General features: G+C 44.4%; 1 protein-coding gene and 1 pseudogene across 1 annotated transcript in view; one reads left to right on the top strand and one right to left on the bottom strand.

Moving 5' to 3' along the window:
- Nucleotides 1-22603, bottom strand: part of LOC126248952 (homeobox protein onecut) — a 618905-nt gene that overhangs the window by 84801 nt on the left and 511501 nt on the right. The window lies entirely within an intron of this gene.
- Nucleotides 2085-2202, top strand: LOC126250367 (5S ribosomal RNA; annotated as a pseudogene).

The raw sequence follows: 22603 nt of genomic DNA on the forward strand, positions 1-22603 counted from the left end.
TGTCAACCTCAGCCAATGGTGCCATCGAGATGCGGCATGGAGAGGCGTGAAGACAGCGGACCGCGCTCCAGCCGCCCCAGATCGGTTAAGTAGCTCCTCAATTGGCATCGCGAGGCTGAGTGCACTCCGTTCCAGTCCTCCCACTAAGGAAAAGACCCCAGCAGTACCAGGAATCGGGAATTGAACACAAGTCTCCTGGCTGGCCCTCAGCCGCGCTGACCACTCAGCTACAGAGGCGGATCGATTGGACACTGAGTGGAAACGAAATTCGGCAGCTGCCTTTTTCCAGAGTACCAGCCAGGCATTCACCCTAAGTTATTTATTTCCTTCGTTGGAGACCTTATTCCCGCGGCAATGCAGGGTCGGCCTTGTTACTATTGATGTGGCAGTGTTAGTTGCAGAGGGTGGCCGGATATCCTTCCTGCCGCCAACCCGAACCCCCCTGGACGGAATGAGTGTATCTCAGCTGTCTGCGTCTAGTGTAAGTCATGGAATAGTGCGAACTTGTGGCAAATGTCTGCGAGACGTGTAACTGAGGAGGAACGGTGGGACCAGCCCGATATTCTCCTAGCGGAATGTGGAAAACCACCTAAAAACCACATCCAGGCTGGCCAGCATACCGACCCTCGTCGTTAATCCGCCGGGCGGATTCGATCCGAGGCCGGCGCGCCGACCCGAATGCAGGAAGTAGCGCGTTAAAGCTCTTGGCTACCCTAAGTGGTTAAGGAAAACATAACTGTTGATGGCCAGACTTGGTTTTGAGATCTGCCCTTCCCGAATGCGAGTCCTGTGTATACACTGCACTACCTTAGTGAATTGAAAATCTTTCAGTGATTCCTTATGGTAAGAATGAACTTAATGGAAGTTGAAAATACATCAAAAAACATGCAGAACGTCCTAAAGCAGAATATCGTAAAATGTTGTGTGTGTCCTTTATTTACTATTGAATAAACAATTGCTGACGATCATATGACAATGCGACACACACCACCAGCCTCCGTAACCAAGATCGGTTATGCACTCCAGTGCGATTAGACTCAATTCAGCGGTAACTGGTTCGAATAATGGTGGTGAAAGCATTTTCATCACTACCATTGGTTAGCAAGGAAAAGAGACGTAGTGGCATACAGTTTTTTGTCAGCAGATTACGCGCCACTGCCCTGACCTAAATAACTAAAAACCTCTTGGGGTGATGGTACGTAACACAGCCGCTGATGATGAATCTGTAGGACGAGAACCTTAATCTCGGTGGCTTCATTAGTGCTATTCGAAAAGAGTGGGCTATATACTGGGACGATCTCTCTTCATTTCATTTCTATAATGATCTATAACAGCAAAACCTATGCAGGTATTTACTGCACTCATCCCCGTTACGTAGGTGTACATGCATCCCTTACGCTGAAGAGAAAAGCAAATACCAACTCCTTGTTTCGGTCTGTCCCACTAACGAAGATGAAAATGAACCACAACGTTCAGGTTTGAAATAATGATCTGGCACATACTCCGCTTCAACCACCTTCATTATGATGCTGGGTAAGTGGCATACATATCGTTGGAAAAGACCCTAGCAGTACCAGGAATCGCGAATGCAGCCCAGTTTCACGAAATTGCCTGCAAACCGTACTTACGAACAGAGATTCAAAAATGAAATCCATATCGTTTATAGCTAATCTTTTTCTTAGGCTAACTAATCACATAACTAAATAACTAACTAGAAGAAAAGAGGCAAGATATGGGATTAATGTCTTGTCGACGACGGTGTGATTAGAGACGGAGTACATGCTCTGATTTGGGAAGGACAGGGAAGTACAAGGGATGGACAAAAATGTGGGAACACTAAATCCACAACACATCACCATGCTTAATACCATGTAGTAAAACCGTCGGCTTCAAAACAGCTTCCCACCCTCTCGGAATGGATAAATACAGGTACTGTAAGGTTTTCAAGAAAACTTTATACAACTAACCCTTCAAAATAGTGACAAGTTCAGGTAACGAGGATGGAGGTGGTTTCCAATCACGCACCCTTCTCTCCAAAGTAGACCAAAAAGGCTCAATAATATTAAGATCTGGTAACTATGATGGGCAACGGCCTTGCCGCAGTGGCTACACCGGTTCCCGTGAGATCACCGAAGTTAAGCGCTGTTGGGCGTGGTTGGCACTTGGATGGGTGACCATCCGGGCCGCCATGCGCTGTTGCCATTTTTCGGGGTGCACTCGGCCTCTTGATGCCAATTGAGGAGCTACTCGACCGAATAGTAGCGGCTTCGATCAAGAATACCATCATTACGATCGGGAGAGCGGTGTGCTAACCCCACGCCCCTGCTATCCACATCCTCCTCTGAGGATTACACGGCGGTCGGATGGTCCCGATGGGCCACTTGTGGCCTGTAGACGGAGTGGTAACTATGATGACCAGGGGAGATGCGACAGTTGATCCTCACGTTCACATAACGAGTCGTGGGCGATGTGAGGTGTGCAAACAGGGACCCTGTCGTCTTGGAGCATAGCATCATCATTGGGGAACAAACACTGTACAGTGGGATGGATCACATCAGCCAAAATGGTTACATAATCCTTGGCAGTAATGCGACCTTATGGAGTAACAATGGAACACGTGGAATACCACGATTCGCCTGCCCAAATCTTCACCGAACCCCTGCCATGTTTTCACTGCTGTGCCGCAAATTCGGTCAGAAATTGGAAACATTGCGAAAAAAGACTCAGCCGTTGAAACAAATTTCTTCCATAGCTCCATAGTCCAGGTTTTATGGCTACGGCACCATGTTTTCCAGTTACGGTCATTTGCATTAGTGACGTGTGGTTTTGGATTTCCAGCTTGCCCTGCAGTTCCCTGCTTCTGAAGGTTCCTTTGTGTTGATTTGGTGTGAGAGTGTTTAAGAGTGCCACACTCAGTTCTGCAGTGTCTTTTAAAATTGTCGCCCTCTTATTTTTCATCACAGTTGTCTCAAATGCCCTTCCGTCACAATAGCTCAACACTCACTTTCCTCCACGTTGTGACTTAGTGGTTGATGTTTTCACGCTTTACTTGTATGCAGTATAAATTTTCGATCGGGTACCATTTAAAAAACCAACGTAGGTTACGGAAGCACCTATACGAGCACCAACGATTTGTCCACGTTCGAAGTAACTTAGCTCAGACGTAATGTACTCACAACTGCACAAAATACTGTTGTGACCACGGATGACAGTTGCAACGTATTGAGAACATGCACAGGTGCAGTTCGTTGTCAAATACAACAGAGCAACCTGCAGTTCTTTCCAAGCACAATTTTCTCACTGTTTCCACATTTTTCTCGAACTCCTATAAATCGCACGTGGCCTTTCAAAGGAACTATTTAGGGCCTGAAGATGATGTTGTAACAACATCGAAACTAGTTGCCAATAAAACCAACACCTTAATACAGCTGGAGGAATTTCGTCATTTTTTAACATGTATTATACCAGCTGACGTCCCAAGTCGCCCGTTTCAATTATGGATATACGAAGATATTTCCTTTTGTTCCTTTATTGAAGACTTGGGAATGTATTTTATTCTTTAACTTTTCCTTAATCATGGTACAAAATGTTGATCAGACATACTCCTGACTGTACAATTTCTCTCGAAGATTCCCGTTTCAAAGAGCCAAGTGTTAGGCTTAAACCAGAGGCTCGGACGATTCTTTGGCGATTTTGGATGCGGATATCTCGATCTCCGCCATCGGGTGGAGAAATGTAGGATCCTCCATCCCTCCCTTCCCCTCCTTAATAGGTCAGGCGTGTGCTACACGCTGGAAGCGACTACCACGTTAGCGGAGTTCGTGTGAGGTCCAAATGCTGGCTTTTTAGGACAGGGAAATTCCTTCACTGGCCGAAAAAAGCCCGTCCTGAATTCATGCAGTGTAGCATTCGTCGTAACAGTTCAGATAAAGGCAATATTAATATAGTATTTGCTAACTGCAGCAGCGTCTATGGATAGGTCCCGGAACTAGTGTCATCTGAAAACGGTAACAACGCCCACATAGTACTATGGACAAAGAGCTGGCTGAAACTGTATGTCAATAACAACGGAATTCTAAAGTCCGACTGGAATGTATATTGCAAAAATTGGTTGAACGCTGGTGATGGGCACAATAAGAAATACGATAATATCTAGCGAGATTTGTACAGATTTGGAATGCAAAATAATTTGAATGCAGATAAATGTTAAGGGAGGATCAAATATGCACCGCCCCCCCCCCTCCGCTCCCCCCCGCCCTCACGTCTTCAGCAGCAGTAGTGGCGTAACATCTGAGGGTATACTTTGAGAATATTTCAAATAACTTGTCAACTATAGACTGGGAGATTCAAGTACTTAGAACGGGTAGTAGGGGCGAAGAATGGTTCAAATGGCTCTGAGCACTATGGGACTCAACTTCTGAGGTCATTAGTCCCCTAGAACTTAGAACTAGTTAAACCTAACTAACCTATGGACATCACAAACATCCATGCCCGAGGCAGGATTCGAACCTGCGACCGTAGCGGTCTTGCGGTTCCAGACTGCAGCGCCTTTAACCGCACGGCCACTAAGAAGTTTTGGCCATACGTTAAATCAGTAAACGTTTATAAGCCATCTATCCAGACACTCTGACCATAATAACATTGAAACTGATGAGGCTCACACAGAAAAGGCCGAAATACTAAACGTCTTTTTCCAGAACTGTTTCACGGAAGAAGAGGGGGCTGTAGTTCCACCTTAAATCGTTGTACGAGAGACAAAATTACACATATTGAAATAAGTGACCAAGGGACAGAAAAGAAACTAAAGTTGCTCAACAGAGGAAACGTCGCTGGGCCTGAAGGGATACCAGTACGATTCTACATATGGCATGCGAAAGAACTTCCCCTCTTCTAGAAGCAGTGAGCCATAGGTTTTTGAAGAAGCGAAGTGTCCCGGATAATTGGAAAAAATCACAGGGAATTCCAGTTTTCAAGAAAGGACGTCGAACAGGTTTACAAAACTATGGGCCTATATCTCTGACGTCACTCAGCTGTAGAATTTTGAAACATGTTTTATGCTCGCGTATTACGACATTTCTGGAAACCGAAAATCTTCTCTGTAGGAATCAACATGGGCTCCTAAAGCAATGATCGTGTGAAACCCATCAGCTCTGCTCGTCCACGAGACCCAGAAAGCAGCAAATAACGTCGCCCAGGTAGATGCCCCGTTCATTGACTTCAGGAAGGCGTTCGAGACTATTCCGTACTGCGGTTTAATAAACAAAAATTGGGGGGTACGGAATATCTGACCAACTGTCTGCCTGTATTGAAGAGTTCCTAGCCAACATGACACAATGTGTCATTCTGAACGGAGAGGAGTCTTCAGACGTAAAACTAACTTCGGGCGCACCCCTAGGGAGTGCTACAGAATCATGACTTTTCACAATATATATAAATTACATGGTAGATAACGTCTGAAGTTCTATAAGGCTTTTCGTGGATGATGCTCTTCTACACAGAGGTGGCGCAATGCAAGAAACTTGTGCAAAGCAAGAAAATTATAGTGCAAGAAAATTGTAGCGAAATGCAGGAAGATCTGCAGAGGATCGACGCCTGGGGCAGGGAGCGGCAATTCACTCTCAACATAAATAAAATGTAACGTATGCGAACCATTGACAGAAAGACTCTTTACTGTATGATTACACAACTGCAGGACAATCAACGGGAGCAGTTACTTCGTTAAAACATGTAGGAGTAAGCGAAAGCAATTGGCAGTGGAACGACCACATAAAATTAATTGCGGGTAAGGTCGATCCCAGACTGAGATTAACTGGAAGAATTTTCAGGAAAAGCAGTCCGTCAGCAAAGGAAGTAGCTTACAAAACTTTCGTTCGACCAATACCTGACTATTGCTCGTCAGTATGGTATCCATACCAGATAGGATTTTTGGAAGAAATAGAGAAAATCTAACGAAGAACGACACTTTTCGTTACAGGTTCATTTAGTAAGCGTGAAAGTGTCACAGAAATGCTCAGCCAAGTCCAGTGGCAGATGCTGCGAGAGATACGTTCTGCGTCACGGTATGGTCTGTTGCTAAAAGAGTCAACCAACATAAAAGACGATGAAGATAAAATCAGTAAGATTCGAGCCCACACGGAGACTTAGCAATCGTTCTTCCCGCGAACCATACCCGAATGGAATTGGGACAGAGGGATGTGACAGAGGTATGAAAAGTACCCTCCACCTCATACCGTAAGGAGGCAAAATTATTCTTCACAGTACATGAAACATTTTATTTGAAAGCAATTCTCTTTGGACAAGTAACCTATGAGACAGAGAAACAAGGGAGAAGAGGAAAGCACCAAGGAAGCCAAAATCTCAAACACAAGACACAACAAGTTAAAAAGTTTAATTCTTTGCGATCTCAGCCATGCCAAGAATATTTAAACTAACGTGTCGTTCTTCTCACGAGCGCTACCATTATGTTACTATAATTAATCTTTACAATCCTTAATAAATGGTTATGTGTGTTATACACATCATGGCCGGTGTCTGAAACTTACTGCACATGTTTTGAAGGTAGACCTAAGGAATAACGGTAGTAGTTGAGATCCGATCGGAAACTACTGAGTGAGCGTGCACTGTATAACTAAAAGTATCCTGTCATCTCTCTGTAATGCGGAACTGACCACTAGAAATCACAAGAGGCGAACCCGCCAGCGTAAAGGAAGCGGGGAGCATTGTGTTCACAACAGAGAGGCACTAAGACGAGAATGCGTCGATCTGGAAAGCTCCGTGACTTGGAAAGTGGACTAGTCCAGGTAGCACAATGAATATGCCCATGGTTTTAAAAAGAATGGGGTATGACTGTCGAGCAGCTCCTCATAAGCCACTTTTGAATGATGCATCACGCTATACCCTGCGGCAATCCGAAGAAAGGGTGTTGGTTTGACGAATTCCAGGACAGCGTTACCTGCCGTCTGAGCAGTGCGACAGTGAAGTACGGAGGAGGTAGTGTTATGGTATATGGTTGTTTCTCATGGTTAGCTTGTTGATCCCTTATTGAGCTTAAGAAAACGCTAAATGCGGCAGGATACGTACATGTTTTACAGAATTGTGCACTGCGCACAGGAGAGGAACAGTTCAGAGGCGATTATTGTTCGTATCGGCATGGTAGTGTACCATGTGAGAAAGCTTCATTTGTGAGGGAATAGTTTACGTATAATAATTTTCCTGAACTTGACTGTCTTGTACAGAGTCCCAATCTGAACCGAATGGAACACCTCTGGGACGAGTTAGAACATCAGCTTCGCTCCAGATCACAGCGTGCTACATCACTAGGTACTCTGGTTTCGGCTCTTGAGGAAGAATGGGCCGTCATTCCTCCACATACATGCAGAAATCTCAATGAAAGTGTCCCTAGCAGGGTTCAAGCACTCATTAAGGCGAAGGGTGAACATATTACATATTAATGTCCAATAATTGGTGTCCGGATACTTTTGATCAGATAATGTATGTCTGAATCTCATTTGTTCGTATCAACCGTCGGACAGTCTAATTAAGTGACTCGAGACTGCGTTTGAATGCGTGTGGGGCAAGCGGGGAGAAGGCGTCATGGTTGCGTCACTTCTGCAGATTTATGCATTTACATATAAAACCATAAACCACGATCTTTCCGTTGGTGTTTAACACCCTGTCGGTGTCGGATACATTAGAGACGAAATACTGTACATTATCTCAACAGCAATAGAACGGAAGGAAGAATCTGTCTGCCGCTGTGGCCGAGCGGTTCTAGACGCTTCAGTACGGAACCGCGCTGCTGCTACGATCGCAGGTTCGAATCCTACCTCGCGCATGGATGTGTGTGATGTCCTTAGGTTAGTTAGGTTTAAGTGGTTCTAAGTCTAGGGGACTGGTGACCTCAGATGTTAAGTCTCATTGTGCTTAGAGCCATTTGAACCATTTGGGGAACCGGTCTTGCTGTCCTAAATTTGTCTTAACTGAGGAAGGGAACCCTCACAAAACTAATATCAGACTGCCTGGATGAGGAGTTGTACGTCATACATTGCAAATACCAGTTTTGTGTAAGAGCAAGTGCACTGCATTGCCCACCCTTAGGAGAATGTGTTTTCAACTACTGATAAAGTAATGACGATAAATACCGAAACTCGCATAAGTTACATTTTAAATGGAGAGAAGTGCTAACTACATTGAGGAAATATAGCTCATGCACTTTCTCAGAGCTGTCGTAAAAGGAAGCATCTGACTGCTGATGTTTTAGGTATAATCTGCAAGAACCCGAAGATAAACATTTCACAGTTCTTATAGAAAGTGACAGCACGAAAGGATGATCTCATAAATAACTTTGTGTTGTCTCACACTGATAATTATTTGCCAACGATGCCATGTAGGCGAATGGCGAGAGCCTTAGTGGATATTATATAACCTTATGCTCCACCGAATTATGGATAGCTGCTGTATTGGAGGGAGGGCGCTCTAGTCGCTATGACAAATTGATTAGTCGAGCGCGTCACGTGACTCGGATGTCGTCAGTCCTCTCCTGGGCATCGGCCTGGCAATCGTGTAGAAGATGTATGTGCAAGACGTGCTTTGTCAACGCATTTTAACGCTGCTAGATCGCGGGTGCCCACACAGGGCTCTAACCCTCCAGCGATGTGCTGGCATAGGAGTTTCATGTGCTGAGTGCAACGATGCATCTAGAGTACCTCAATTCGGCGGAAAATGTCCCCACAACTGCCGTGAGTGAGAAAGTAGCAATGGGTAGAATGGCCACAGAACAGCAGCAAATCACTCGCATTAATATCTTGGAATTCAACAACTGGTTAGCAGATACACAACATCTCGCTATGGGGTACAACAGGCACCGCCCCATACCTGTAACTGTGCTTACCGTACCTCACTGTATACTGTGGTTGGCATGGGCGCAGAAACACTGCCATTTGGCTGTAGAAACATGGAGAAAAGGTCATCTGGACTGGTGGGTCATGGTTTACATTGCGACATGCGGATGCCAGAGGACGAACACGTCGAAAACTATACAACTGCATTCCTCTGCCAACAGTCATTCGCTGAGGCTTGTACGTGTAGGATGAAATGGGATTTCTGGTACGTCTTGCATCGTCCCTAGGCGGCTAAAGACACAGGGACCTAGTGTCCCATCAAGTGCACCCATTTGTTTCCCTCTAGTAACCAAGAAAACGCACCAATCCACTGACCGCTAGTTGGATGAGAATGGTCTGATAACACTCCCCGTACCTCAGGATGCTTGTGCTGTAAATCAGACCCTCTGATCCCACCTGAGACGACATCGAGCAAGACGCGAGCGAGCTGGATCCATCTATGACCTATTTCTATTCATCTTGGGAGGCGGCCATAGAACTGTATGGCTCTCCAACCCATACGGTTTGTCGTGGAGTCCAGGTCACGACAATTTTGCGCCACCGCTAGGGCGAAAGAGAGTGTTAGAAGCTACTAGGCAGGGCTCTCTAATTCATCAACTGGACTAGAACTAAAAACAGAGAAGTATCTACGGCTTAATCTGCAAAAGGTATCGGTGAGTATCGGCGATGGCCAGCGGAAGAAATTAGTGGGAGACGGTGTGAGGTGCTCACATTGTCGTACTGTCAATACTAGAAATATTGAACAGTATTGATCACGACCAAAATATTCTCAGTATTACCAATATGTATTTATTACCAATACGTACTTATCGTACGAGGGCGAATATTATCTCATCGACAGTTCGCCATTTCCCGTTAGACTTCTGTAAAATACAGCCGATGTGTGCTAAGTACAACCGGTTTAGACTTTTAAACTTTCTAAAATGAACAAAAAATGATGCCTTAATTTATTTACCCATGCCTAAAGTTATCAAAAGTAACTTTGGATGAATACTTATAAAAAATGCTTGCTAAAGAGTTTTACACGACATTTCGAACACTCATGACCTGCCTATTGCCAAAAATCGCTAAGTTACTTCTAACTACTTGTCGACTGGGATTGCCTATCTCATTAGCGTGTTTTGTTTTACTATTCTTTCTCGTATTAACACAATAGACAATTCTTGTCCGTTGTGCATGCATTACAATATTGCAACTGTTGAATATGAAGGTAACTTATAATGAATTAGCTGCAGTCAGCTGCATTTGTAGGGGCTTATTTTTCCGTGATATATCAAGATGCCTGGCATCCTATTTTCAGATGTTTAAATTTATTTACGTGTCGCGATCATTGTTTCTTTACTAACGGAATTGTAGAATTTTGCAACGAAAGCTTTTGAGACAGCTATTGTACACCATCATAAGTAAATAAACAATGTTCACGACGCATAAATCATTGTCAACATCTGAAGACGGCGTGAACATAAAACGAATTTACGTTCGAAGACACATGTTTTGAGGCATAATTTGTTGGTGTGTCGTTTTGGGAAAGTGGTGCTATTCATATCGGCGCGTTACCCACAAAATGTCACGGACCGTTTGGTACAGCTTTGACTTTATGCGGTACGAGCGCTACTGTCGCGCCACGTGATGAGGCCGCCCGCAAGACAGAGTATGACAATCAGGTCTGCGAGTGATCAAAAAATGGCTCTGAACACTATGGGACTCAACTGCTGAGGTCATTAGTCCCCTAGAACTTAGAACTAGTTAAACCTAACTAACCTAAGGACATAACACACATCCATGCCCGAGGCAGGATTCGAACCTGCGACCGTAGCGGTCTCGCGGTTCCAGACTGCAGCGCCAGAACCGCGCGGCCACTTCGGCCGGCTGCGAGTGATCATCAGGGAAGTCAAGGGAATTTAAAATCGTTTATTTCGAACAGGAGACCATTGCCGCAACCACTCCGCCACTCACAATTTATAGATAATGTTACGTAAATTTTCGTATTTGAAGTTGCTTACGTTCCAGTCTTATACATTTGGTTTAATTTCTCTTGCGACAGGAATCGCTCTCCAAATCCTCAAGAGCGTAAGGGAAATAACGCCACACAAAGGCCCGTTGCTCGCACTGCCCATATTAGTGTCTGACCTTCTCGCGACTGATAAGATTGTGGGGGGCCGTCCCTCTCAGCAAACTCTGATCATGGATTCAATTATAGCGTATGCGGAACACACTATTACCATTTTGTGGGTCTGATTGATCACGAATCTGGTTTAAATACAAGAACGTGCAACGTATACGAGTGAATAAATATAATTAACAAGAAATCCATAAACTGTGAGTGCCTGGGTTGTTTATAAGTGAAAGATAAAAACTGAAGTTAATCCAATACTCAAGTAGTGACAGCTGAGGACAATTTGGGTATGTCTAAATGCTGTCCTGGACAAGGTCCTATGTGATGCTGATTAATATTGCTTCCCTCCCATCTGTTATTAGATACGTTGCGTGTGACTGTGATGAAGAGTTTGCGTAGTGTAGTGTTGTGTTGTGTAGTTACTGAAGGTTATGAAGGGGAAACGTAGCCTACAGTTCTAGAAAAGCGCCAGTGGGGACGCTGAGGTTACCTTCACCATCCGACAGCTTCAAATGCCTCCAGTCCTTCAGAAATTGCGGAAAGGTTTGAGAGTTAACCCATAACCTTTGTGTGCAGATACAGTATGTAACCAGGATCGGCACGCCACCATCCGCCCCTTTCCGTCTAGTTCCTAAGAACGAAAATTTTTTCTTCCATCGTAATTGGAAATGGCTAATTTTTGGACGAGTGCTAACGTACTAACATGTGTTAGGAACGTCGGTTACAATGGTGAGAGAATTAACATTTAAAGTACCTAATTTATTGATAGAAACAAATAAGTTAATCACTGAAATTTCAAAGAAAATGCATTCTTCGAATAACATACCTAATTATGTTCATGAAGAACGAAACTCAGCCGGCCGGTGTGGCCGAGCGGTTCTAGGCGCTACGGTCTGGAACCGCGCGACCGCTACGGTCGCAGGTTCAAATCCTGCTTGGGGCATGGATGTGTGTGATGTCCTTAGGTTAGTTAGGTTTAAGTAGTTCTAAGTTCTAGGGGACTGATGACCTCAGAAGTTAAGTCCCATATTGCTCAGAGCCACCACCACCAGAACGAAACTCGTGACAGTTATGTTATGTGGGTTGCATGCCATCAGGCGAAATCGTTCACGAAGAGCGACGTGGCACGATCGACGGGCACACTAGAGACACTACCCAGCACATTTGTGCAAAACTTCAATGGATTTTCAAAGTGGTTTTCATTTTGCGACCGATCGGAACTTATTTTCTGAATAGCCCTCGTATTTTTTCGATTTGGTGACAGAGAATTTCTCTACCGTCCTGAGCAATCTGATGAGCTAGGTAGCCAACAAAGTGTAGGGATCTTAGTTGAGACGTCGACTGTTGTCGGGATGATGGAGCGTAGAGTGCAGTGGAGTAGGGCGGTCGACGCGCTGGGTGCTAATGATAGAACATTAGCGGGACAAGAATTTGTTACATTAAAGTTTACAGTCGTGTACTCTTCTCTGTGGTGGTGCCCAGGATACCTACATTGCAAAGCACGGCCACGGAACGTGCTAACGCTGTCCCGGCGATCTTCGGAGGAATTCGCCCGGAGGCGTCCATTTCACGTAACACGGTTTCGGTCGGGCAGCCGGCGTCGCCCATACAGCAGGCGCTGCTGCCCACTACAGCGACTGGGTAATACCAGAGCACTCTCGTACTCATCGAAGGGGTGTGGTCGAGTAGTCTCTCAGCACCTCTGCACGGTCTGGAGATGGACGACAGCACAGTTCCCTTCCAAGAAAGTCCAGGGATATCGATGCCTGTTTACAGGTACTAATCGGGAGCAGCAGCAGTTAGAGCATCTCAGGAATACTGTGACAGGTGGACAGTGCGCCAAACACTACCAGCTCAGCTCGACAAGGCAAAGGTAGAAGTCTCCAAGTCTTCCCAACAGCGGTTACAAGGTTGGTAGCTCACAGCGATCGGTTACAGCAGACCACACAGGCAGCAGTTTCGAAGGCGGAAGTCCTCTCGGTGCAGGGTAGCAGCACATCACAGTTTCGGCCTCGCAACTGGTGTACTGCAACGTAAAGATGTCAAGGCTCGGAAGCCTGAGTATTTATTACTGAGGCAATGGCGTTACGCTTGGCGGGCGATGACCAAATGTGGCCTACTTTCCCGGGTTCATCAGCGGTCTTCACCACCCCTCTATTTCGCAATAATAGCATTCAGGGTTTCAGCTTGTTGCCTTTCCGCCATAACAGCAGGCTGATAGATGTTCTTGTGAGACTTTGACCCTCTCTACCGTCTTCTCCTCGTTGAGGTCATGTTGCTTACGATTCAAGCCTCTCACTCACGCGAGGTGAGGCAGTATCTTTCAGGTTTGATCTGCTTTTTGCAATGTCGTCTTTCTGTCTGTTTGTCGTTTTGATTGCGTCACGGGGTGTTGGCCTGGATTGCGCTGGCTTGGTGCTGGCTGGAGAGGACTTGGAGAAAATTTTACATTTGCCCAAAATACATTTCTACAGTGTAACCAAAGCAACCTTCCTGGAATGTGCGGATAGAGCGATGGTATTGAGAGCACAGCCTGCCTGCCAACCTACCACGTTTAAAATACCCTTGTCGGACCGTGCAAGTTCTCCGAATTTCTTCATTTAATGACTGCGTAGATGAATGTAAGGCAGTTTGTAAAACAAATGACTCTATCTCAACTATTTACCGATTTTTTAAATATTCCTTCAAATGTGACATGCTTCAGGCATTACATCCTCTATAAAGCACATAAATTAGAAAAGGAGCACACACGTAACGTGACAGCCAAAGTCGGTTCTTGTACTGCCTTGTACTGTGACGTGAAACACTATAGAAAATAGACAGCCATATCTCGAACAGCTTACATCACTTACAGTTTTGGCACAATGTAGCAGAATAATTATCATTCATGCTTCTAAGCGTTTACGCAAAAGTAGATTCCGTTCAGCATCACAAACAATGGCGAGTATGACAGGTCACTACAGTACGTGGTGATGAACGTCAGATTGTGTGTATCTCGGCAACAATACTGTGTCGCAGACAGCCGGCCAGTCAGCTAATGGCACAGTACTGTTTTTTAAATTCCTGCTGTGTAGTTTGCTAGCGAGAAAATGTAGATTGAAGAGAGCGGCGAATTTTCTGGTAGGTATATCCATTGCTGCGTAATACAGTATTCAGGTTGATACGCTCGATGATATTAGATTACAAGGCTCGACAGTCATGTCATAGCTCTCCCCCGATTTCAAGTTGGGAGAGAGAAAAGTAAACCATCCCAGTTGCAACAATAAACCGTGCCACGACAGCATTACGAAGTTAGCACCCCAGGTCGGTGCTGTCAGTGGCTTCAGAAGCAGGGAAATAATCTAGCAACATCAGTCTATCAATCTGCGGTATGATGAAAATTGTTGTCGAATTACAGTACGTCTTTCACAGCCATCCGGCCAATTCATCCAAGAAATTTTCGTTCATCATATACGCCGGGAAAAATCAGAAACCAGGAATAGAGTGAGCACAGCGTACTGCGCATATCGCTAACATCAAACCGGAATGTTATTTCGTGTCTTAAGTTTAATGTTTTATGTTCACGTTTTGTGCTAAGACCGAAACTTTAATATTACCTGTATTTGTACATATTTATTTGCTAGTAACAGCAATGGTGGATAATTGTTTCTGCTACAGATGAAATACAAAATACGTGGCAGGAGGAACAGTTACTTTTCATAGATAGTACCAGAAAGTAACGTTATCTGAGACGCAATGTGTGTCGGCGACGAAACTCCTTTTCTGACCAACTGAATTCTCACTTCATAAATATTCTTATTCCATGGGAAAACTCTGAGAATTACACTGTAAAAACTGTTAGGTGAGTTTGTTCATACAACAGTAACAATCACATTTAGACTTCTTTTATAGATTTGGATATATGACGTGGCGGCGAACAACATCCGCTACCAAGATGAAACCTTTGGACCGAGCCACAAGGCGGTTGCACCCGTTTCACAGCTTTTTATTGTCCCTGGATTCTAGAATGGCATGAAATAAAAAACGAACGTATCCAAGAACGTGACAGAGAAACACCGTATTTACACGCGAAGCATATAAAGGACTGTGATATGAATGATTCATAGCGCCCTTCTGTGGACAATGGAAAGCTACTTACTGTACCATTAATAACGGAATTTTTTTTTTAAGGATAAGAGCGAGTAGGACTCACACACTGAGAGTTTCGTACAAACTTAATTTTGTATGCAGGTAGTAATATTAATATCGTCTGACTCAGTGACCTGCTGCAAGATGTTTCTATTGGACGTCATTTCGGTGACTTGCATGTCTCTAATCTACCTAAGTTAGCCAGCTGAGAAAAGGGGAACTACAGTTTAATTTGGAATCCCAAACACGTGTTGTATCTGACGATTACTCACATCGTTGAGTGGTGAACGCTACGTTAAAACGCATGCTGAAAAAAAGCCGGGGTCAGACTGAAATTCGGTCCCATGACCTCTCCGTTTTCAAACATGCGCTCTATCGCTACACCACCACTGAGATTGCGAGTATAAAAATATGTGACCAATGGCCTTATCTTACACTGACTTAGAAGCTTAAACTTTTACACCGCTAAGGGACTGTACATCTTTGTGTCTAACATTTTTCTGCTTTATAACTCTACCCGTTCCTGGGAAAAGTGGATCTTAACAGATGGACAACAAATGGCAAAAAATATTTTTACTTTCTAAAATTACAAATTAGCAATTTTCGGATTTTTTCCTTCACTTGGGTTGTGAAACATTCCTTCTTTCCAAATTTTATCAGTTTAAGTTCACGGGAAGTACCCTATAGGTTTTGATGAGTTAGTTTGCGAGTTTCGAAATATATGACATAAATGGTCGTAGCTTTCGATTGCATAGAATTAGAAGCTTACGATTTTCATACCACCGAAAGACTGCAGACATTAGTATGTGACATAAATTTCAACATGGTAACTTCACTAGTTCCCGAGAAAAAGAGGCGTACAGACAGACAAACCGACAGATAGACAGACGGACAACGAAGTGATCCTATAAGGGTTCAGTTCTCACCGACTGACGTATGGAACCCCAAAAAAGAGAACGATTGGAGTTAAGCGTCCGTCAGACGACGAAGTAATTACAGTCGTACGCAAGTTCCGGTTAGGGAGGAAAATGTAAGGGAGCGGGTCGCGTGCTTTACAAAGACGGGAAAACATACTCTCCACGCTACCTCGTGCACCCCATCAGCTCACAGTCCGCCTTCGAAGGTTTAACGGAAGGCGCCACTGAAGAGGTGTGTGTTATCAGTCACGAGAGCACATCTTGGCTTGCCTTCATTTGTAAGTGCGGAATCGGCGAAGAGAACGGCAGCTACCATAGTATATCACGTAAGCAGCGACTCCGGGCGTCGTGGAGTGGACAGTCATAGTGACCGATGTTTGTGGAATGTTTCCAAATTGCGTAGGATACTTGCAGAACGTTGTCCAGCTTGTCCTACACTCTCAGAGAGACTTGCTTTTCCATTCCGATAATGCACACACGTGTTACTGCCACGATTTGTATAAGCCTCCTTTAAATAGGTGTGGGACATCGTTATAGTACCGACAAATCCCCTAAACAGCAGCAACAATAATACGGAATAGCGTGGAACACTATCTCCCAAGATGGCCTCCTATATCAAAGTGATTGCCTCTATGTACGAATGCAGAAATGTATTGTAGCTAGAAGAGGCTATACAATATACTGAGAGCATTGGCCTCGAGAAACTGCCTTCAGATGTATGACCTTATAATTACGATCGTATAACCTGCCTTCGTACCAAATGGTGGGTGGCGCTCGACTCGGAGCTAGCTTTTTCGGATTCCTGAGCTAAATTCCAAATCTCTCTGCAGTGTCTCGAAGAGTGGGGGCATGTCAAATTATATTGATGGTGATCCTTCTGCCGGTTGGGGACGATGAGCTTGGAGCGGAGAGCACCTTGGTGTTAATCGAGAGGAAACGATTATGTGTCGGCAGCAGGTTTTATCCTCTCCATTTTCTAATCATCTTACAACACTACACACTATACACACATCCATTACAGTCACCTACACTCAATATATACGCCTAAGACAAGTCTCTCACACTGTGAGGGAAGTGGAGGAAGAAACCCGTTCCATATATGCGACTGAAGCAGCCCCTCAGGGTCTCCCTGCAAACAAAGCCATTCGGCTCTGTATTTTCTTTATGAGCATAATAGCTGGGAAACCTGGCGTTGTCCCCGTATTTATTTATTCCAGTCTTCTGTTGGTCCATCTCCTGCTCAGTCCTCTTCCTATCCATCTCCTCCCCCCTCCTCTCTCTGTCCATATCCCCCCCCACCTCTCTCTCTCTCTCTCTCTCTCTCCATCCCCCTCCCCCCTTCTGTCCGTCCATCTCCTCTTCCTCCCTGTCTCTGTCCATCTCCACCTCTCCTCACTCTCTCTGTTCATCTGCTGCTCCCCCGCCTTCCCATCCATCTTCTTCTCACCACTGTCCCTCACCTTTTCTGCATCTACACACATACTCCGTAAGCTACCGTATGGTGCGTGGCAGAGGGTACCCTGTACCATGACTAGTCATTTTTCCCTCTGTTTACCTCCTCCTACCCTCTCTCTCTCCCCATCCTCTCTTTCTCTATCCACCTCCTCCTTTCCACTCTACGTGACCATCTCCTTCTCCCCTCCATCTATCCCCTCCTCCCCCTTCTCTCTGTCCATCTCGTCCTCTCCCTCTCTTTGTCCACCTCTCCCACTTCCCTCCCCCCCCCCCCCCCGCCCGCCCCCACATACAGTATTTCTTTCCAGGTAATAAGTAACATATGTATCAAAATTTGTTGAAATTATTCCAGGGCATTAGGAAGAGAAGTTTAACATATACGTATGTGACATACGAGGTGCGGCTAGAAAAAAACCGGACTGATGCTGGAAAAAACATTTATTTACAATTATTTACAATTTCATGTTATCTCCTTCAATGTACTCTCCTCCTCGGTCTCTACACCGCTCCATACGAATTTTCCACTGTTCATAGCAATGCTGCAGATCATATTCGGTAAGTCCATACATTACTTCCGTCGCTTTTTCTTTTACTGCTTCAACAGTCTCAAATCTAGTTCCTTTCAAAGCTGACTTGACTTTAGGGAAAAGAAAAAAGTCACAGTGGGCCAAATCAGGTGAGTAGGGTGGATGATCTAAGATGGGAATGTTGTGTTTTGCCAAAAACGTCTTCACTGACAACGCACTGTGAGCTGGGGCATTGTCTTGGTGAAGGATCCATGACTTTTTTCTCCACAAATCGTTCCGTTTTCTCCGTACTCGCTCACGTAGGGTAGCCAGGACGCTAATGTAGTAATGCTGATTCACTGTTTGTCCCTCTGGTACCCAATCAATGTGCACAATCCCTTTGATGTCAAAAAAAAAAAACAAAAAAAAAACAATCATCATTGCCTTGAATTTCGATTTTGACATTCGTGCTTTTTTTTGTCGTGGAGAACCAGGAGTTTTCCAATGCATCGATTGGCGTTTAGTTTCGGGATCGTAAGTAAAAAACCACGATTCATCGCAAGTAATAACATTTTGTAAGAAGGTGGGATCACTTTTAATGTTTTCCAGGATGTCAGAACAAATCATTCTTCGGCGTTCCTTCTGTTCAATTGTGAGACACTTTGGAACCATTTTTGAACACACTTTGTTCATGTTGAAACTTTCATGAAGAATCTGCCTAACACTTTCCTTGTCAACTCCTGTTAACTCAGACACTGCTCTGATTGTTAAACGGCGATCTTGTCGAACAAGATGTTTGCATCAGTTTTTGCTGACAATGGTCTGCCAGTGCGAGTGTCATCACTGGTGTCTTCGCGGCCATCTTTAAATCGTTTAAACCACTCAAACACTTGTGTTCGCGATAAACAATCATCGCCGTACACTTGTTGTAACATTACAAACGTTTCACTTGCAGATTTTCCTAGTTTGAAACAAAATTTGATGTTAACACGCTGTTCTTTCTGTACACTCAACATTTTCCGACGCACAGACAAAACGTCAACTACTTAAAACAGACGCCACGGGCAGACTGAGTGCAGGAGGCAGATGAAACTCGAGCAGTAGGCGGAGCGAGAGTCACGTGACAGGCCACGCGACTTTCAGCCTTATTGCATTCGTTTTATTGTTTCACCAGTACTAGTCCGGTTTTTTTCTAGCCACACCTCGTATATTGCTCACATATAAGTCCGATTGATTCTCTGCTGTTTTATGGCTTGATGTTAGGTCCCGAAACACGCTGACAAAATTATTACATCGCTACAGTGCTCATTCTAGTGACTTGTTTGACACATTGAAGAGCACAAATAAGAGACAAATCGCATTTAACACTTTTAAAAGTATTCCATATCAACTAAATACAGGAAATAAATACCAACAGGTGATTTTCGAACACTTTTACTCCTTTAATCAGTTCTCAACCAGAACTTCACCTTTTGTGGTAAGGGAGAATCTTACTCCCACAGTATTTTTATACAAATAATAAATCACGTACCTAACAAATTTGGTTCAGGCTGCTCCAGATGTTCCTGAGTTATGCTTCAGTGTCATCCCCTTTTAATTCTCACCCCTGTAGGATGCAGGTGGCTTCGTTCCAGACAGTAAGAAACCAGTAACCTCCGATTCATTAAAAAGTCAAACTCTCCTTTATGAAACACTTTTAAACTTTTGATGCGTTAATGTATTAAATAGCTGACGTTAAGTACGTAAGCGCGAAAATGCTTAGAAAAGGTTTGACATTATGCTTAAAGTTTGTTGCAAGTCATCAATGCTCTCATTCTCATATACTGGATGAATATATTCTGGGTATTTGCACGCAGTGCGTTAGGCATCTTTTTCACCCCTACTCCTTTGAGAGGTAGGTCGGTCTTACTTCCACAGCGCTTCTTTCGAGACAGCAAGTGATACATGTATCAAGTTTAGTTGAAATCTATCAATTAGTTTAGGAGATGTTGAACGTACATAGATATATGCATCCCTTTTTTTATAAGATATAAAGAAGATAAGAGATATAGTGTGCAACGCGTATAACAGGTAAATAATATTTCATGAGCAAACCATTACCAAGAGGTGTTCAGTTTTCATTTTACGCTTGTTGCATTCACTCGCTGCCCGTATAACGTATCGCGCAGCGTGCCGGCTTGTGAAACAGACCAGAATCGAATCCGTGAGGGGGATAGGCGATCGTGGGCTGGTATGCTGGCCAAGCTGAATGTGGTTTTTGGCAGTTCTCCACGCTTGTTTAGGTAAACGCTGGATTGGTTCACAATTTCTTCCCCAGAGAATACAATACGCAAACAGTTAAAATATGTTACAACACACAAAAAAACTTTGTACGATCCACAGACAGGTGACCCACACGACTTCCCTTCCTTAGGTAACCCTGACGACTGTGGCGTCAGTAAGGACATCCGGCCAAGTAGTTAAGTAATAAAACAAAATTTTTCATGGCATGAACGCGCTATGGAAAAGACGGAGACTTGTTGCACTCATGCTCAGAGAACGTAATGGAACCTCCATTTAGATAATTTACTCTTGTTTGCCGTCTGAATCACTTGATGCCTTATGGATCCACATCTACGTATATACTCTTTAGGCCATCGTACGGTATGTGACGGAGGGTACATAGCACACGAGCCTTTACCCCTTTTCTATTCCGTGCATTGATGATAGGCAGAAGGAAACGCTGTATGTTCCCGAATTTCTCTACTTTTACCATCATGATCACCACACGATATGTACATTGGTGGAAATAATGTATTTACTGCCTCGATTTGGTACACAAGCTCTCGGAATTTGGCTCTCCGCTATGCATATCGTCTTCCTTGTAACGTCCCCCAATGCAGTTTCTCGACCATTTCAGAGACTCTGACTCTGATTAAATGCCCCTCTATACGATCAAACTTGTTTTTCAAATTCATTGCTTGTTATCCACGGATCCGTCAAACAAGCGGCGTATCGTGTCGCGAAGTATTTTGACACTACTGATCAGTATGCTAGGTGCAACGCAGCATACGAACTTAAAATCTTCGAAATCTGCTCAAGTTTCTAGATATCTAGAAGTTATACAAGGGGCAGTCAAATGATAACGAGACAGATGGCAAAAAGTTAGTACGCTGTTTATTATTTAAAAAATAATCGATATAACTGTTAATACATTTATCCCACTGCGAGACATGACGGTCAGTGCCTTCATGAAAAAATGTCTGCGGTTGCCTACAGAGCCATGATGTACGCAGTCGTGCATCCCTTCGTCCAAGCAAATCGACGGCTACAAGTGTCTTTCTTCAGAGATTCATTAACGCGGAAATTGCATGGGTAGAAAATGGTTCAAATGGCTCTGAGCACTATGCGACTTAACTTTTGAGGTCATCAGTCGCCTAGAACTTAGAACTAACTAAACCTAACTAACCTAAGGACAGCACACACATCCATACCCGAGGCAGGATTCGAACCTGCGACCGTAGCGGTCGCTCGGATCCAGACTGCAGCGCCTAGAACCGCACGGCCACTCCGGCCGGCTACGCATGGGTAGAGATCGGGACTCTATTGAGGAGATGTAAGGATTCCCAACGAAAATTCTGCAGAGTAATCATGTACTCCCTATGCGCTGTCGCAACAATAAATCTTCCCGGGTTCGATTCCCGGCGGGGTCAGGGATTTTCTCTGCCTCGTGATGACTGGGTGTTGTGTGATGTCATTAGGTTAGTTAGGTTTAAGTAGTTCTAAGTTCTAGGGGACTGATGACCATAGCTGCTAAGTCCCATAGTGCTCAGAGCCATTTAATAAATCTTGAGTGAATTGGAAATGTCTACAATTTTTTCCGGCAGTGCATATATCACCTTATCCAGGCGTCTCAACAGTATTTAGACCGGCGCACGGCTACAGCGAGCCAGTTCTTTACGAATGAGCTCTCTGAGCAATTACGCCGACCGCTGCCACTGTTCCTCAATCAAAAGCTCTCTTGGAGTCATCTCGCGTCCTGTAGTGCGATGCTAGCCTACTTACTGGGAATCTTCTTCTTCACTGCGACATGGAGCTGCCAGCTGTCATCTTCGAGCTAGATAGAGAGTTGGTCTCTACATTGTGGGTCTCCTGGAACTGGTATTCGGGCCGACACAGTTTTTTGTGTAACTAGGCATTCTGTTCTGCGTGAAACAAACATGACTCTGGAAACGTTGATAAAGTTTTCCGTGGATAACAGTCCACCGATCTTACATTTTGTATCACTTCAAAGACAGAGACTTAATTGTGGACTGTTATTCGTGTCGTGTAATTACTCTTCAAAGATGAAGAACTAAAATTGATAGTTATTTCAATAAACGTACTTTTTATTTCCTACCGGCTTAAGTTTGTCTGCACCACCACAGGCTTGGGCCGCATCATTACCCACCGTGCATTGACAAATGGTTCAAATGGCTCTAAGCACTATGGGACTCAACATCTGAGGTTATCAGTCCCTTAGGCTTATAACTAATTAAACCTAACTAACCTAAGGACATCACACACATCCACGCCCGAGGCAGGATTCGAACCTGCGACCGC

The sequence above is a fragment of the Schistocerca nitens genome, chromosome 3, assembly GCF_023898315.1.
Source record: "Schistocerca nitens isolate TAMUIC-IGC-003100 chromosome 3, iqSchNite1.1, whole genome shotgun sequence".
Lineage (NCBI taxonomy): Eukaryota > Metazoa > Arthropoda > Insecta > Orthoptera > Acrididae > Schistocerca > Schistocerca nitens.